We start from the raw sequence: 18,836 nt of genomic DNA, 5'->3' as shown, positions 1-18,836 counted from the left end.
GGGAGTTCTCCTCCATATTGATTTATTTTTCCGCCCTTTCTTCAACCTCGTTTAGAGATGTTGGGTACTTCTTGGATATTGAGTGGCTGAAAGGTCCCTCTCTTAGGCCATTGATGAGTGCTATGATGGCCGTTTCTGTTGGAAGACTTTGTATGTCAAAGCATGCTTTGTTGAATCTTTCCATGTAGTTGTGAAGGCTTTCCCGATCTCCTTGTTTAATTCCTAGTAAGCTCGGGGAGTGTTTGGTTTTGTCCTTCTGGATGGAGAATCTGGCGAGGAACTTTTTGGCTAAGTCATCAAAACTTGTGATAGATCTAGGAGGCAAACTGTCGAACCATTTTATTGTTGTTTTTGTTAGGGTAGTCGGGAAGGCTTTGCATCGAATAGCATTCGAGGCGTCAATGAGATACATTCTACTTCTGAAATTGCTAAGATGATGGCTTGGATCCGATGTGCCATCGTACGGGGTCATGTCGGGAGCTTTGAAGTCCTTTGGGACTTTAGCTTTTATGATCTCTTTGGTGAATGGGTCTTAATCTTTGTGGGGGCTATCTTCATGACTGGATCGAGCGGTATTGGTTTTGAGATCGGCTTCGAGCTTTAAGAGCTTGTCCTCTAACTCGTGGCATCGCCTAGCTTCCCTTCGTAGGACTTTCTCGACTTCTCGTTGATACTCGACCTCTTTTTTGAGTTGTTTTAGGCGATCCTGAAGTGCCTCCATGGCTCCCGTGTTTGGTGAATTTTTGTCTTTATTAGGTTGAGAAGTATCGTCTATTATGACCTCTACGTTCTTGTGTGGTGTTCTGTTCTCCAAATCAGAATTGTGGTCGTTGTCAAGGTTGTCCGCCATGGTGATGGGATGACTTCCACGTCCCCGGCAACGGCGCCAATGTTCCGAGGGCTACCTGAAACTGAAGGTCAATCTCGGATGAGATCTGTTGTGGTGGTCGGCGCTGATGTGTCCGACTTGTGGGTGGTGGCCGGAGCCGCCGTGTTCAACTTGTTGGACTTGATGATGAGGCTGATCCTTTGCCACCAGAGGGTGGTGGTACCTGCAAGGGACTCCGATGCTTAAGTTAGCAAGGGTATTAAGTAGGTTTTTAGTAGAATCAGAGTATGAGTTATACCTAGGTGCTCCAGTATATTTATAATAGTGTGGAGTGACCTTTCTAGATAAGATAAGTTATCTTATCTTATCTTATCTTTGAGTGAAGTCATCTTATGTTCTGGGGAGCCACCCTTATCTTTCTAGGCTTTAACTGCCTTTAGATTGGGCTGTGCCCCTTCATTTGGGCCTGCTTTGGGCTCTTATGGCGATTTGGCCGAACTCTTTGTGAAGAGGTCGGTAATGGGCCAACCTTCCAAGAGGTCAGCCAACCCGGTTCATTACAGCTCAAACCGATGTATGAACAGTTAGCTGCCGGGACTTGTTAGACTGGCTTTATAACCGAGAGATGAGACTCATCAGCCATTAGGACAGGCATACATCATATGCATATTATGTGAATTGTTTGGAATGCCTATTTGACTGCATATTACTTGCTAATTGTCTAAATGTCGTATATGTTCTCTATTTGTATATCTCCTTGTCTGATATAATTGTGTTTGCCATATTATATTACTGCTGGTGGTTGGGAGGTCTGCATGATTTGTTAAGGGAAGTATTAGTTAGACTGAATATCTTTAGTCAGTTGCCAATTATGGTTTAGTCTGTTTATAAGCTTTGATTTATCTGGTGGAAGTTCTAGGATTGCCTTCGACTTTCCTAGGACATTACATGTTAGATATGTGGGTACCATTACCATGCTGGGAACCTTTGGTTCTCACCCATGCGGATTTTGTGATTTTCAGATGCAGGACGTGAGGTTTCTCGCTGAGGTATGCTGGAGACTTCTGGATTAGCGAAGATCCTTGGTTCTCGGGACTCTATTTTGGTTTATATGTTTTGCTTAGATACTTGTTATCTCCACTAATAATACAAACGGTGATGACTCCTCTTAGAGGTAGTTTTTGGAGAATAGGTTTTCTGTATTTATGTCCCTTTGGGTTTCTTTTGGGGTTTCATATTTTATCTACATGTATATATTTCTATGCTCGGACCGGTTATCTTTGCAACCGGATTTTGAGTTTTGATATTCCTATTTTTGGCACTCCTTTGTATATATATAATCTCGCCTTAGCTTATTCCTTTATCCGTTACGTTATGTTACCGATCGGAGTGTTGTGCTTTTCGAGTTACGATTTTGTCTTACCCTTTTTCTTCAAAGGCTTCTAGTTATAATCACTTTTCACATTACTATACGTACTAAATTTTATTTTAAAGGTCGTAATATCTTGCCATCCCTGTTTTAGGACTTAAGCATAAGACTCTGTATGGTAGGGTGTTACATTTTAATATCAGAGCAGTTCGTTCCTGTAGAGCCTGAAGGACTGACTGACTATGCTTCTGTGCATTCTCTGTATGTGTGTTATGTGCTATTAGGATATCTAATTGATATAACTGGCATAAACATTCATGAGCATACATTTGGGACTTTGAAGCACTAAACTTCCGATATTGGGACTGATCAACTTAATATCGATTGTTTAGTGTGTATAGGAACCAGATGGCACCTCGTGGATGTGGTAGAGGTCGTGGTAGAGGTCGTACTAATGCTCGGGGGCCGGGATCAACCCAAATGACCTAGTAAACTTTATGACGGCGTTGGAGAACATGGCTGCTGCTATGCAGGCCACTGCAGAGGCTCTTGGGCAACAGATGAACAACCACGGCAATGACGGAAGTGGAGCTCAGGGCCCGATGACACTGGCAACCTTCTTAAAGGTTAATCCACGTAAGTTCAAGGGAACCACTAACCCAACTGAAGTCGATACCTGGTTTCAGGCTATGGAGCGAGTATTGCAAGTGTAGATGGTACCTGAGGGGCAATGTGTTGAGTTTGCTACCTATCTGCTCACTGGGGAAGCATCGCATTGGTAGCAGGGAGTTCAACGTCTCTTGCAGCATGGTGATGAACTTATCACCTGGGATGCTTTCCAGGATGAGTTCTATAAGAAGTACTTCCAACTTCTGCCAGGACGGCCAAGAAACTCGAGTTACTACAACTTAAGCAGGGTACTATGTCCGTATCTGAGTATACTGACAAGTTTGAAGAGCTGTTTAGGTTTTCCCGTATGTGTCAGGGAGCTCTAGGAGACTATGAGGAATGGAAGTGCATTAAGTATGAAGGAGGACTCTGGAGTGATATCTTCAGTTCAGTAAGATCAATGGAGATCAGAACTTTCTCCGAGTTGGTGAACAAGAGAAGGGTTGCTGAAGAGTGTGTGAATTAGGTGACTGCAGAGAGAGGGAGCCATAGGGGACCATTCCCACAGAACCGAGGGAAGAGCTTTGCTCCTAGAGGTCCGCCTATCAAGCGGGGAGGTTCTAGATCACATTAGACTCAGGGTCAGAACGGTTTCAGGAGGCCTAACAACAACAAGTCCCAAGGGAGGAGATTTGGAAAGCAGCCTCAGAACGAGCAAGCTTGTGCTAGGTGCAGGAGTCACCATCCAAGAGCCCCGTGCAAGGCTGGATGGGGCTTGTGCTATAATTGTGGTAAGGCGGGATATAAAGCCACAAACTGTCCGGAGAAGCAGAAGCAAGGTGCAAGGAAAGCACAGCAGATTGGTCGAGTGTTCACCACCTCAGCTGTAGGTGCTGAGGGATCCAAGACACTTATCCAAGGTAACTGTGAAATGGCTGGTCTAATTTTAAATGCTTTATTTGATTCGGGAGCAACTCATTCATTTATTGCATTCAAAAAGGCTAGTGAGCTAGGATTAAAGATTGTAGTTTTAGGTTATGACCTAAAGGTGTATAATGCCACCCATGAAGCCATGGTAACTAGGCTAGGATGCCCGAAAGTTTCATTTAGGGTCCAGCAACGTGATTTTGTCCATAATTTAATCTGCTTGCCGATGATCGATCTTGATCTTATCTTGGGATTGGACTAGTTATCTGAGAACCATGTCCTACTCGATTGTTCTACAAAATCGGTGATTTTTATGCCAGAAGATATAGAGGGACCGGTGTATTGAATAGTTATTACTTGAATTTCATGATGGTGAATTTTTCTGGGACCGAATGCCATGGTATTTTGTTGTTAACCACGGGCGTTTCGGGTGATGATCAAAGATTGGAGCAAATTCCGGTTGTGTGTAAGTTTCCGGAGGTGATTCCCGACGATATTGATGAATTTCCACCTAATCGAGAGGTTAAGTTTGCTATTGAGTTGGTGCTTGGGGCTGGACCAATCTCGAGTGCTCCTTATAGAATGTCACCACTAGAAATGGCCTAATTAAAGTCTCAGTTAGAGGATCTGTTGGGTAAGAACTTTATCCAGCCAAGTGTTTCTCCGTGGGGTGCACCAGTGTTACTAGTAACGAAGAAAGACGGAAGTATGCAGCTCTGTGTAGATTACAGGCAGCTGAACAAGGTCACAATAAAGAATAAGTACCCACTGCCGAGGATTGATGATCTCATGGATCAGTTACAAGGAGCTGGGGTTTTCTCCAAGATCGATTTGTGATGCGGTTATCACCAAATAAGGGTGAGGGGTGAGGATATCCCTAAAACCGCTTTCAGGACTTGTTACGGTCATTACGAGTACACTGTAATATCTTTTGGGTTGACAAATGCTCCTGCATTATTTATGGATTATATAAACAGAATTTTCTGTCTGTTTCTGGATAAATTCGTTGTTGTCTTCATTGATGACATACTGATTTACTCCAAGACTGAAGAAGAGCATGTAGAACACTTGAGGACCGTGTTGCAGATACTGAAGGAAAAAAAACTCTATGCGAAACTGTCTAAATGTGAATTCTGGAAGAAGGAGGTGAAGTTTCTGAGTCATGTGGTGAGTAAGCAAGGGATAGCAGTAGACCCATCTAAAGTGGAGGCGGTAATGAATTGGGGGCGACCGACCTCTGGCTATTACCGAATGTTCATCAAGGGCTTTTCTCAGATAGCGTTGCCATTGACAAGGTTAACCTGCAAGGACGCGCCATTTGTTTGGACTCCTGAGTGTGAGGAGAGCTTTCAGGAGTTGAAGCAAAAGTTAACCATTGCGCCTGTGTTGGTGTTACTTGAGCCAAATGAATCATTTGAGGTGTACTGTGATGCCTCGCTGAAGGGACTAGGGTGCGTGCTGATGCAGCATCGTAATGTGGTGGCATATGCCTCACGTCAGTTGAGACCTCATGAAGTTAATTACCTTACGCATGATTTGGAGCTTGCTGCGGTTGTGTTTGCACTAAAGGTGTGGAGGCATTACCTCTATGGGGTTAAATTCCAAGCCTTCTCTGATCACAAGAGCTTAAAGTATCTCTTTGATCAGAAAGAGCTCAATATGCGACAATGGAGGTGGATGGAATTACTGAAGGACTACGACTTTGAGTTGAATTACCATCCGGGGAAAGCGAATGTAGTGGCGGACGCGTTAAGTCGAAAGTCGTGGTATGCTGCTTAGATGTGCTCCGAGAAGAGGAATTGCTCAAGGAATTCGAGAACCTGAAGATTGGTGTTCAAGAAGTGTCTGGGACTTTGTGTTTAAGTCAACTACAGATCTCAAGTGATTTTAAATCCGAACTCCTAAAGGCTCATCAAGACGATGACGTGTTACCGAATGTATTACCAGCTATTGAGCAAAGGAAACAGTGGAGAGTGTCGGATGATCAAGATGGGTTATGAAGATTTAAGGGTAGGATCATTGTGCCGGATGTTGGCACTTTGCGGCAAGATATCTTAAAGGATATCTTAAAGGATATCTTAAAGGAATCACACAAAAGCGGATTCTCTATTCACCCGGGAAGTACTAAGATGTACCATGATTTAAAGGCGATGTTTTGGTGGCCGGGTATGAAGAATGATGTGGCGAAATATTTTTCAAAGTGTTTGACCTGTCAAAAAGTAAAGATCAAACATCAGAGACTTTCCAGGACGTTGCAACCTTTAGAGGTTCCTCAATGGAAGTGGGAAAGCATTGCGATGGACTTTGTGTCAGGATTGCCAAGGAATATGGCCGGTTTTGATGTTGTCTGGGTGATCGTGGACCGACTAACAAAGTCAGCCCACTTTTTACCCATTTGGATGAATTACACCCTTGAGGAGCTAGCACGGTTGTACATAAACGAGATTGTGAGACTTCATGGTGTGCTTACTACTATAATCTCTGATAGAGATCTTCGTTTTACTTCGAGGTTTTAGGGTGCATTTCAGAAAGCTTTTGGAACCCAATTAAGCTTGAGCACAGCTTACCATCCTCAAATAGATGGTCAATCCGAGATGACGATCCAAACTTTAGAAGATATGTTAAGAGCTTGTGTTCTGGATCAGCCGGTGAGCTGGGATCGATATATGCCACTAGTGAAGTTTGCGTACAATAATAGCTACCATCGAGCATCAGAATGGCTCTGTATGAGGCTCTGTATGGGAGGAATTGCCAATCTCCGCTATGTTAGTATGAAGCTGGGGAGAAAGGCTTGTTGGGGCCAGAAATGATAGCTGAGACCACTGAACAAGTCAAGAAAATTCGAGATAGGATACTTACTGCTTAGAGTCATCAGAAGAGTTACACTGATCAGAGGCGGAAGCCCTTGGAATTTGAGGAAGGAGACCATGTTTTCCTTAAGGTTATTCTAACCACAGGAGTAGGTAGGGAGATTAAAGCGAAGAAGTTGAATCCTCGATACATCGGTCCGTTTCAGATCTTGGAGAGGGTTGGGCCGGTGGCGTATCGTATGGCTCTACCACCCCATCTTTCGAACCTGCAGGATGTATTTCATGTGTCGCAGCTTCAGAAGTATACTCCTGATGCTAGTCATGTGTTAGAAGCTGAATCGATTCAGTTAAAGGAAGATTTGACGCTTCCAGTGGCTCCGGTCAGAATTGGCGTTACGAGTATCAAACGGTTACGTGGAAAAGAGGTTTCGTTAGTCAAAGTGGCATGGAGTCGAGTCGGTGTTGAGGAACACACTTGGGAACTTGGGTCGGAGATGCGAGCTGACTACCCGCACTTATTCTCAGGTAATTGAATTTAAATTTGAATTTGAATTTGAATTCGAATTTTGTGGGCAAAATTTCCAATTAGGTGGGTAGAATGTAAAATCCGGTTAATTAATGGCTAATTAACCCATAAATGAGAATTTATTCTAGAAGGCCAAAAATGTGATTTTTATGGCTTAATATGATAGAGGAGATTGAGACGAGAATTTTGATACCAATTTTATAGAAATTGAACCAAGATTGAACCGAACGGGCCAAACTGGGCCAACTGGACCCATATTGGCCCTTGGCCCAACCTATCTAAACCTAAAACCCTCATTTCAGCACTCTCTCTCCTCACTAACACTAAGAACATGCTGAAAATGGTGAAAGGAAAGGGAAGAACACTCTCTCAAGTTCTAACCCTTGCTTGATCTTCAAACTACCATAACTTTTTATCTAAAGCTCCGATTGCCGTATCGTTTGCGGCTACGAGTTCATCGCGAAGAGCTCTACAAAATTCACTACTTTATTCTTGAGGTAAGCCACGAGTTTATCTCAGTTCTTCATCCCTTAATTTCGAATTTCATGGAGAAAAGTGTTGAGATTTTGGGCACTTTGATGTTATAGGACCCAACTCTCTTGAAGGAGAAGATTAATCTTGTCTCCTTGAACCTTGGGTGTGGTAAAATTCTCAACCCTAGTGTAATTTTTTGTTCTATGATGTTTGGATATTGAGATGTTGTGTTTGGGTATGATAATTGTGGCTTAGGTAGTGTGTATGTGAATATTGGAGTTTGATTGAGATTTTGGAAAGCTTGAAAAAGGGCTTTGGTGTGCAAAAAATCTGTCCTTGGAGGTGTTGAGACCTTGAAAGCTTGTGGACAAGTGACTTGGAAGTGCTCCGATTGAGCGGAGAAATCGGCTAAGGTATAGTCTCGGTTTCCTGTATCTAAAATGTAATATGGTGTGAAAACTTAGGCTAGAGGCCCTAAGATAGGAATTGAATTATTGATATTGTTGAATGGTTGAAATATATTGTGGTCATATATGTGATTATGAATATTGATGTTATGATGGTATGATGTATGAGAGATATGCATGTTTGATATATGCTTAATGATTGATTGAGGTTGAATTATGGTGAAACCATGTTGATGGTGAGGGTGATATTGGTTATATGTAATAATGGTTGATTGGAAATAGTGTTGTTGAAAATTGGGGTGAGGTAGAGTATATGACATGGAAATGTGTTTGAAATTGAGCAATTCGAGTGAAATGGGTTAAAATGATGGGATGATGGTTTGTGGTTTTGGTAAAAATGTCAATGTATGAGTTGAAGAGGCTTGATGTTGATTTTTGGTATATTTTGATTAGTTTTGAAAAGGGTTAAAATTGGTTTGTTTTGAAAATGGCACTTTGTAGTTTTGTATAAAAATGTAGTTTTTGGGCATACTTTGACGAAGCATAACTTGAACTCCAGAACCTCGATTTGTGCCAAACTTATTTAGAAACGAAATTGGATCCGGGATGTTTATACCGTTCGAAGAATGGGTGAAAAATGATTTGAAACGAAGAAGTTATGCCGTCAGAAGATTGGGGTTTGAAACTATGAATTCTGCAGTTTTTTAACTTAGTAAAAATTTTGACAGAACGCCCACTCACGCGTAGGCGTGGCCAATGCGTACGCGTCGTTTTCAAATTTTCACTCCCCACGCGTATGCATGGCCGACGCATACACATCGATGTGATATTTCAAGTGCCCAGCCAAATTCCCGAGAGTTATGCGGGACTTGTGCTGGTTTTGTGCGTGGGGCACAAAACGCACCCACGCGTATGCGTGGCTGACGCGCAAGTGTCCCTTGGCTTTTCTTACATCCACGCGTGCGCGTGGGCGACGCATACATGTCGTGATGATTTGTGGCTTTCCATGCGTGCGCATGGACAACGCGCACGCGTGACCCTGTTTTCATCCCAAAGTTAATTTTTGAGTTTTAAAAGCCAAATTTCATACTTCTAAGCCTCCGATCTCACCCCATATGTCTTAAATCATTATGATATGCCTAGCAATGAGAAAGGAGCTAGGGGATGTGGTAACTTGTGAATGAAGAAAGGAGAAATTAATGATCAATGATGATTATATGAGATACGGAGGATGGCAGTGGAAGTGCTTTATGTGCCATGAGCCGAAGGGCTGTATTTATTAATAAATTGGCAGGTTCTGGATTGAACTATGAGCTGGATGGCTGAGTTATTGCCGAGTTACGGCAGAGCCATTATTGAATTATGGCTTAGTATAATTGCATATATGCTTATTGAATGAAATGTGAATGCTGCACTTCTACTGAGATATGAGTTTTCTTGGGTGAAAGCAGTGGCTAGCCACCACGTGCTCCAGGTGGAGACTCAAAACTCTGTTGACCCTATGTCGTAAGTGTGGCCGGACACTGTGAAAGTTCTGGATGAGCTCGCCCCCGTGAATATACACCAGTGAGGGTGTTGGATATGAATTATGATTTATGTTGAGTATAACTCGAGTTGGGGATGCACGACCGAGGGATAGTCCAACGGTTAGCTATCGGAACTCGTCGGGCTGGCTTTATAACCGAGAGATAAGACTCATCAGCCATTAGGATAGGCATATATCATATGCATATTATGTGAATTGTTTAGAATGCCTATTTGACTGCATATTACTTGCTAATTGTCTAAATGTCGTATCTTTTCTCTATTTGTATATCTCATTGTTTGATATAATTGTGTTTGCCATATTATATTACTGCTGGTGGTTGGGAGGTCTGCAGGATTTGAAAAGGGAAGTATTAGTTAGACTGAAGATCTTTAGTCAGTTGCCAATTGTGGTTTAGTCTGTTTATAAGCTTTGATTTATCTGGTGGAAGTTCTAGGATTGCCTTCCGCTTTCCCAGGACATTACATGTTAGATATGTGGGTACCGTTACCATGCTGAGAACTTCTGGTTCTCACCCATGTGGATTTTGTGGTTTTCAGATGCAAGACGTGAGGTTTCTCGCTAAGGCATGCTGGAGACTTCTGGATTAGCGAAGATCTTTGGTTCTCGAGACTCTATTTTGGTTTATATATTTTGCTTAGATACTTGTTATCTCCACTAATAATACAAACTGTGATGACTCCTCTTAGAGGTGGTTTTAGGAGAATAGGTTTTCTGTATTTATGTCCCTTTGGGGTTTCTTATTTTAGCTACATGTATATATTTCTATGCTCAGACCGGTTATCTTCGCAACCGGATTTTGAGTTTTGATATTCCTGTTTTTGGCACTCCTTTGGATATATATAATCTCGCCTTAGCTTATTCCTTTATTCGTTACGTTATGTTACCGATTGGAGTGTTGCGCTTTTAGAGTTACGATTTTGTCTTACCCTTTTTCTTCAAAGGCTCCTAGTTATAATCACTTTTCACATTATTATACGTACTAAATTTTATTTTAAAGGTCGTAATGCCTTGCCATCCCTATTTTAAGACTTAAGCATAAGACTCCGTATGGTACGGTGTTACAGCTGAACTAACAAATCACAAGCAACAACAATAATTCAACATAAACTCATTTAAACTCAAACAATAATCAACCAAATCAACATTCACTTATCAAATTCACATTTAATTATTATAAAGTTACCAAAACCCTACCTCCGTACGAAATCAAAATAAGGGGAGCTCTGGAGAAACTTTTTAACTGAGCTGTTGAAGAAGAAAACGTAAGAAATTGTCTATACCTCCTAGAACTCTAATTGGCCAAATTCAAAGAGAAGAAGAGCTACATCACCGTCAGTTTCTACTGAATAAAAATGATGTCAACGTGTAGAGGAGGAGAATACAAACACTTTTATCAGATTAAATTTTTTTATTAGAGTTACGGATCTCAAAAAATCGAAACTGAAAGTTAATGGAAAATCACCGTTCTTTATATATATATACATACATACATATGTTTTCATTAGCCACGTTTGGCTTGTTTTGTATACTATTTTCTTAAAGGCTTTGGCAACTAAAGATGATAATAATAATAATAAATAATTAATTTAAATTTTATCTATTAAAATAATTTTTAATAAATAATTCAAACTAATAAAATAAGTCATAATTAAATTAAACTTCAATAATTATAAAATTCTATTTAATTATCTTTGTTAAAAATAATTTTTTTAAAAATAAAATTTCAATATAATATAATAACTCATAAATAACTAATTATTTAATTTTTAAAAATTTAGAGTCTTACAATAATCATATAAGAGATCAATCAAAGAATTTAATATTTATATAATATATCAAAATTAAGTTTAAATTTTCAAAAATCAAATTTTATTATTTTTATGGAAGTAAATCAAGCAATAAAAAAATTCATAGGAGCATTATTAATGTTGAAATAATAGAAATAAGATCATATTAATTATATTTATTAAAAAATCTAAAATTATAAAGTTAAATTCATCATATATATTAAAATAAAAAATAATATATTCATAAATAAAATAAAATAATTATTAAAAATTAAATATGCAAATAAAAAAATAGATTATAACTTAGAAAAACTATTTATAAGATTTGTTACAAAAATAGTAAAAAGTCATATATCTATATAAATTAAATTATATTAAATTGTGAGATATTTAGATTTAATGATTTAGAAAAAAATTAATTGATATAATAATTAATTAGTTATAATTGATTTAATTTAATAATTTAAAAAAAAATTAGAAAATATTTTGAGAGATATGTCACATAAACTCTATTATTAAGTGTAAAAACCTGAATTTAATATCATATAATAGACATGGTTTCTGAAAACCGAATCAGACCGATCGGTTCAACCAGATTAACCGGAAATCGGTCAGTTAGTTGATTCGGGTAAGCCTAAAAATTGTCTGACAAAAAATCGGTAAAAACTGGTCGAATCGACAGTTAACCAGTGAACTGGTAGAACCATCCGATTTTTTAGAGGGTTTTCGGTTCGGAAATACCCCTTCCTAAACGCACCGTTTTGTCACTTAAATTAAAAAAAAAAAATGGAAAAACACAAAACGGCGAAGCAGTGAACCCTAAATCAAACGCAGCCCCCATTTGTTCTTCTTCTTCACAAAGCCACAAACGCATCTCCTCTCCTCTCTTCTCTGAGAACATAGAAGCCACCGCAGCCCGCCGCCACAACATCCCTAAATCAAATGCAGCCCCCATTTGTTCTTCTTATTCTTCACAAAGCCACAAACACATCTCCTCTCCTCTCTTCTCTGAGAACTATAGAAGCCACCGCAGCCCCCAATCACGCCGCCACCACAGCCCGCCGCCACAACATCCCGCCGCCACAGCATCCCGCAGCCACCACAGCGACCGGTTTGACCACCGCATCCCCCACCACGTCGTTGTCATCGCTGAGCTCGCCTTCTCTCTGTTCGCCGGTGTCGTGTCCTCTATCGTCGTCGTTGCTCGCCTTCCACCTCGCCGCTGCTCGCCTTCCACCTCGCCGCCGGTAAGTAATACTTTGTTCGCAGTTTCGCACTTCATAGCCATCTCCTCGGCGTCTGGTTGCTGGTTTAGGGTTTAGCAATTGATTTCTGATAATACTTGTTATTTGTTTCAAATTGATTTGATGATTAGCTGGATTTTCTGAGGTTATTGTTTACTGATTTAAGTTTTATTATGGAGTTTGTGGAGTTTGCTGAGTTAATTTTGTTCATAATTTTCTGAAATTTTGTTCAATGAAACAACTAGTCTTGTTCCATTGACACACGTAGGGCAAGGGTTCATGCCTAAACCAATAGTGTAGACGAGGTTTCTATCAACTTTTAGAGAAACAAGAGCAGGGTATTGATCAAAGTTTAGGCTTCTGAGTTTTTTGTTGAGACTCTGTGCAAAAGATGAGTCATTTCTGGCAGAAAGTTGAAGTTGAGGAAGAGAAGGGATCAGTGTTTGAGATGCCTTGGTATTGGAATATAGCTGTGGTGGTTTTGTTGTCAACTGAGATTGGAGCATCCATGAAGACCCTTTGCGGCCATGAAGTACCTGCTTGGAAGTTGAAACAATGTTGGCATGGACTAAAACATTTGTGGTTTGTCCTTGTCCAATTAGTATGGAACTTATGGTGAATGGTTTTGTTAAATTTTGATGGATGATAGTTTAGATGTTTTATTAAATTTTCTGAATTAATTTTGTTGATGATTGATGATGTTTTTTTAAATATTTGAAATTATATATTTAATTTTTAATAATTTTATTTAATATTTAATAAAACCGATTGAACCTCGGTTATATCCTGGTTGAATCATTAAACCAGTAAACCAATCACTCTATCAGTTTATTGACCGGTTCGGTTCTCGCAACCTTTATAATAGATCATTGATATCCTAATGATATGGATCAATAAAATTTAAAAACATTATTTAGTATATATATATATATATATATATATGATAATTTATTTTTTAAAATTTCTTTAATATAATCCAAATTCTAATTGAATCAAATATTGATCGATTCATTTTTTCAAAAAGAACTATTCGAACTAATTAAAAAAATTAATAAACTTGGTTCATCAAATTCATCCTCTTTTACTTTCTCATACATCAAAGAATAATTAATTAGGATCAATCTCTTTCAAAATTCAAACTCTTCTTCTATGTTTAGCTAGATGGTACAGTATGTGCTATAGCAATAATTTAAAGATCTAATATGATAAAGTACTCAATTCATAAGATATGTTCTTGCTTGCTCAACTTGCGTTTAAAAAAATATATATTATTCATATACCAAACACTCTTGACATCCATATAAATATATGATTGTTATTAATCAATCATTTTAATAAATTATTTTTTAATTAACAAAAAAAATGTGTATTAACAATGTTTATTATAAAAATTGTACATGTAACTGAGATTGCTTGTTTTTTTTATTAAAATAATAGTTTATTTCTATTTTTTCTTTTTGGTTTTTTTTTTCTAGTTCTTAAGAATCTTAACTGTAGATATTCATTAATGTCATATTTGTAAATTCTTTCAATTATTTTAAAATTTTTAGTTTTAATAAATTTTTTATCAAGTTTTTTTAAATTTGAATATTTTATTATATATATATATATATATATATATATATATATATATATATATATATATATATATATATATATATATATATATATATATAAGCATACTAAGAAAATCTAAATCATTTTTGGTATTGTAATTAATCAATCAACTATTATATGTCAAGAGTGATGGTATTGTTGCTGTTACATATGGACCTGTGTTAAGGTATTTCTTTTTCCTTTTCGTCTATATTTTTATTTTCTTTCATTTTTTGTGCACCAAAGAAATCTATTAGGATTACTTTAAATAAAACGTAGAGAATTATTATTTGATCAAAAGACAATTAAATTAAATTTTGATCATATTTAATGTAATTATTGGATAAAAAAAAGACTACCTTGCAATAAATATTTAATCCAAATCTAGCAACTATACAATGTGATAAATGTTATAATAGCACATATTGATACTCTCAAAATTATAAATAATTAAATATGAATACTAAAAAATGCTAAAATAGATGATTCTGTGATACTACTTTATGACAAATTGATGGATTTTTTATATAAATAAATAAATAATAAAAATACATTATTTACCAAAATACGCACGGTCAGAAATTGTTTTAGAAATACGTAGCCTCAACTTACGTATGGCGACTACGAAGTGGAGATCCAATCTAACCTGTGTCCGGCGGCCACGAAATGGGCCTCCTACCTGCAGAATGTGTGCAGGTCTCCCATTTTGCTCCTGGCATGCACGAAATGGGCAATTCAGCCTTGGCGCCCACGAGTTGGGTAACATCAGAGGCAGCACCATCGAGTTGGCTCCATAATGCTGGCAGCGGCCACAAATTGGTGTTTTTGTGTGTGGCCCACACGAATTGGGGGGTAAAAGCTGCTGGATTTTAGCAAGCACTAGTACTCGTACCTCACATGCATTGGTTGTGTTGGTTGGCAATGACACTTGGAAAAGGAGATAGGATGAATATAAAAGGAGGTTGGGAGGGGACCTCATGCACGATTGAAAGTGAGGGTAGGTCACAAAAATAAAAAGTGTTGGTGGCAAAGGAAATTTGTGTAAGTTGAAGTGTGGTGTTCTGTTTCAGGGAAAAACAAAACTAACATGAGTGGGGTGGGGCTAACGTGGAAGAGAACCTCAATCGGTTGGACGAATTTCACATTGTGTCAGGCCCATTTCGTGGCCGCCAGACTCGGGTTGGAGTGGATCTCCACTTTGCAGCCGCCATTTGCGAGTTGGGGCTGCGTATTTCTAGAACAACTTCTGGTCGTGCGTATTTTGGTAAATAATATATTTTTATTATTTATTTATATAAAAAAGCCCAAATTGATTTTAAGAATACATTCCACATTTTCCATTTTTGCCGCAGTGTAGTGGTGGTTTTGTTGGAAACTTCGTTTGCGGTGGCCTTTGCTTAGTGTTCATTGTCGCTTTCTGCATTCATCTATAGCTACTACTCAAGTAACTCAACACGGTTTCACGGTCATGAAGAATGAGAAGAACGTGTATGCTAGTTTGATCTTCCATTGGTCGTTGGCAGCAAGGTCATCAAGAAAGACTTTGCAGGGGGACTCGATCTTGTTGATCGAGGTGTCTAACATCTAAAATCCAATCCCAAAAATAGCTATAGCGTGTGGCCGGGTTTTTTCATAGAGGTTGTCTTCAAAGGCGTAGCCGATGTCTGCGGTGAAGCCATTTGTCAAAAGAGTTATGGTGAGAGCAACGGTACCAACAAGCATGAAAGGACGGAGGCGCCCAAGTTTATAGGTACATCGGTTACTGTAGTAATTGAGGATGAGATGGAGAACATAGCTTGAAACGGGGATACTATAGTGTGAATACTAGTGAGTGACCCGTGTTATACATCGGGATGGCACGAAAAATGCTCATACAAAAATTTACAAAATACATTATATATAAATAACATAATTCCATAATCGAATTAAATTATATTTTAAATACTATAATAAGTGACTTAAGAATGAATTTAAAAAAAAATTTGGAATGACTAAATTAGCTAACAACTAGGGCATACTACGGGGTAGGTAGTTTATTTGGGGTGGATGCCTCTTAAAGAGTAACCGAGGTGTGTGAATGTAGGCTCAAGCTACACCACGCTACAAACGAGTGCTTACTTATTGAAAGTAAAACCAATCTTATTGAGAAGCAAAGGTGCATAGAGAAGAAGATAAGAGGGGAAAAACTTGAGGAGTGTGCAGAAAAGGTGTTATTATGTGGAAGGTAAAGGTTTAATCTTTAGAGAGAAAATGGAGGAAGATAAGATATCAGAATACAAAAGAAGAATTGGGGTTTGGGGTGGAAGAAAGAGAGAGAAAGTGGTAACTGGTAGCAGAGGTTATTGCAAAACGTCTGGAAATAAGAAAGAAAAATAATGAAAGTCAATACTGGGTTGAGAGAGAGAGCTTTTGAAATTTCGAGGGATGGAGGATGGGAAACAAAAAAGAAAAATAATGAAAGACAACACAAGGTTGGGAGAGAGAGCTTTCGAACTTTCGAGGGATGGAGGATGGAAATTACTTTGTAGTTTCGGAGACTTCGTTTCCCCCCTACTCCGAGAATTTCACAATTCCTTAGAAGGAAGCAAAGGTCATAAAGTAGCTTTCCTGTTACAATCACCTTCAAAACCTAAAATGAAAAGGAAGTGGCTTTCTTCTTTCAAACTTAGAGTTAGGCTAACGAGTAATCAATAAAACTCCTCTCTCAGTGGATTGCGCGTTCCTCCCCCATGTGCAGAACCGGTCACATGCTTTTGTCACCATGAATGGGAACATATCCTCGAATCTTCTAAGGAACACGGCGAAGTAACCCAGCATGCTTCCCACCGCCATGAAGAATGAGAAGAACGTGTATGCCAGTCTGATCTTTCGTTGGTCGCTGGTGGCAAGGTCACAAGGAAGACTTTGCAGGGTGCCTCGATCATGTTGATCCACATGTCCAGCATCCAGAATCCGAACCGAAAAATGGCTATGGCGCGTGGTCAAGTTTTCTTAGAGTGGTTGTGTCCAAAGCTGTAGCCGAAGTCTACAGTAAAACCAATCGTCAATAGAGCTATGGTGACGACAACAGCACCGGCAAGGATGAAAGGACAGTGGCGCCCAAGTTTATAGGTGCATCGGTTGCTGTAGTAACTGAGGATGGGATGGAGAACAGAGCTAGAAACGGGGATATTATAGTGTGAATACTAGTGAGTCACCCGTGCGATGCATGGGAATTGCACTAGGATCGCACGAAGAATGCTCATACAAAAATTTACAGAATACATTATACATAAATAACATAATTCCATAACCGAATTAAATTATATTTTAAATACTTTAATAAGTGATTTAAGAAACATCTTTAAAAAGTTTTTATTTGGAATAACTGAATTAGCTAACAATCGGGGGACACTACGGGGTAGGTAGTTTATTTGGGGAGATGCCTCCTAAAGAGTAACGGAGGTGTGTGAAGGTAGGCTCAAGCTACACCACACTACAACCGGACGCTTACTTGTTGAAAGTGAAATCACTCTTATTGAGAAGCAAATGTGCTTAGAAAAGAAGATAACAGGTGTAAATTTGAGGAGTGAGCAGGAAAGAGGTTGTTGTGTAGAAGGTAAAGGTTCAATCTTTAGAGAAAAAATGGAGGAAGAGAAGGTAACAGAATACAAAAGAAGAAGAATTTGGGTTAGGGGTGGTGGAAAGAGAGAGAAAGTGGTGACTGTTAACAAAGATTATTGCAAAATACTTGGAAATAAGAAAGAAAAATAATGAAAGTCAACACAGTGTTGAGAGAGAGAGAGCTTTCAAAGTTTCGAGGGATGGAGGATGGAAATTATTTTGTAGTTTCGGAGACTTCATCCCCCCCCCATCCCCGAGCATTCACAATTCCTTAGAAGGAAGTGTAGGTCTTAAAGCAGCTTTCCAATTACAATCACTTTCATAACCTAAAATGAAAAAAAGTGGCTTTCTTCTTTCAAATTTAGAGTTAAGCTAACGAGCAATCAATAACACTCCCTTTCCAGGGGGTTGCGCGTTCCTCCCCCGCGTGCAGAGCTAATCGCATGCTTTTGTCACCGTGAATGGAAACATATCCTCGAATCCTCTAAGGAATGTGGCAAAGTAACCCAGTACGCTTTCCACGGCCATGAAGAATGAGAAGAATGTGTATGCTAGTTTGATCTTCCATTGGTCACTGACGGCAAGGTAATTAAGAAGGCTTTTGATGAGCGGATAATTTATACGCTTTTTGACATTGTTTTTACATAGTTTTTAGTATGATTTAGCTAGTTTTTAGTATATTTTTATTAGTTTTTAAATAAAATTCACATTTCTAGACTTTACTATGAGTTTGTATGTTTTTCTGTGATTTCAGGTAATTTCTGGCTGAAATTGAAGGACTTGAGCAAAAATCAGATTCAGAGGTTGAAGAAGGACTGCAGATGCTGTTGGATTCTGACCTCTCTGCACTCAAAGTGGAATTTTTGGAGCTACAGAACTTCAAATGGCGCGCTCTCAATTGCGTTGGAAAGTAGACATCCAGGGCTTTCCAGCAATATATAATAGTCCATACTTTTTTCCGAGTTTAGATGATGCAAACTGGTGTTCAATGCCAGTTCCATGCTGCATTCTGGAGTTAAACGCCAGAAATAGGTTGCAAAGTGGAGTTAAACGCTAGAAACAGGTTACAAACTGGCGTTCAACTCCAAAAGAAGCCTCTACACGTG

The sequence above is a fragment of the Arachis hypogaea genome, chromosome 14 (assembly GCF_003086295.3).
Source record: "Arachis hypogaea cultivar Tifrunner chromosome 14, arahy.Tifrunner.gnm2.J5K5, whole genome shotgun sequence".
NCBI classification, from domain to species: domain Eukaryota; kingdom Viridiplantae; phylum Streptophyta; class Magnoliopsida; order Fabales; family Fabaceae; genus Arachis; species Arachis hypogaea.
Note: the sequence above shows the minus strand (reverse complement) of the source record.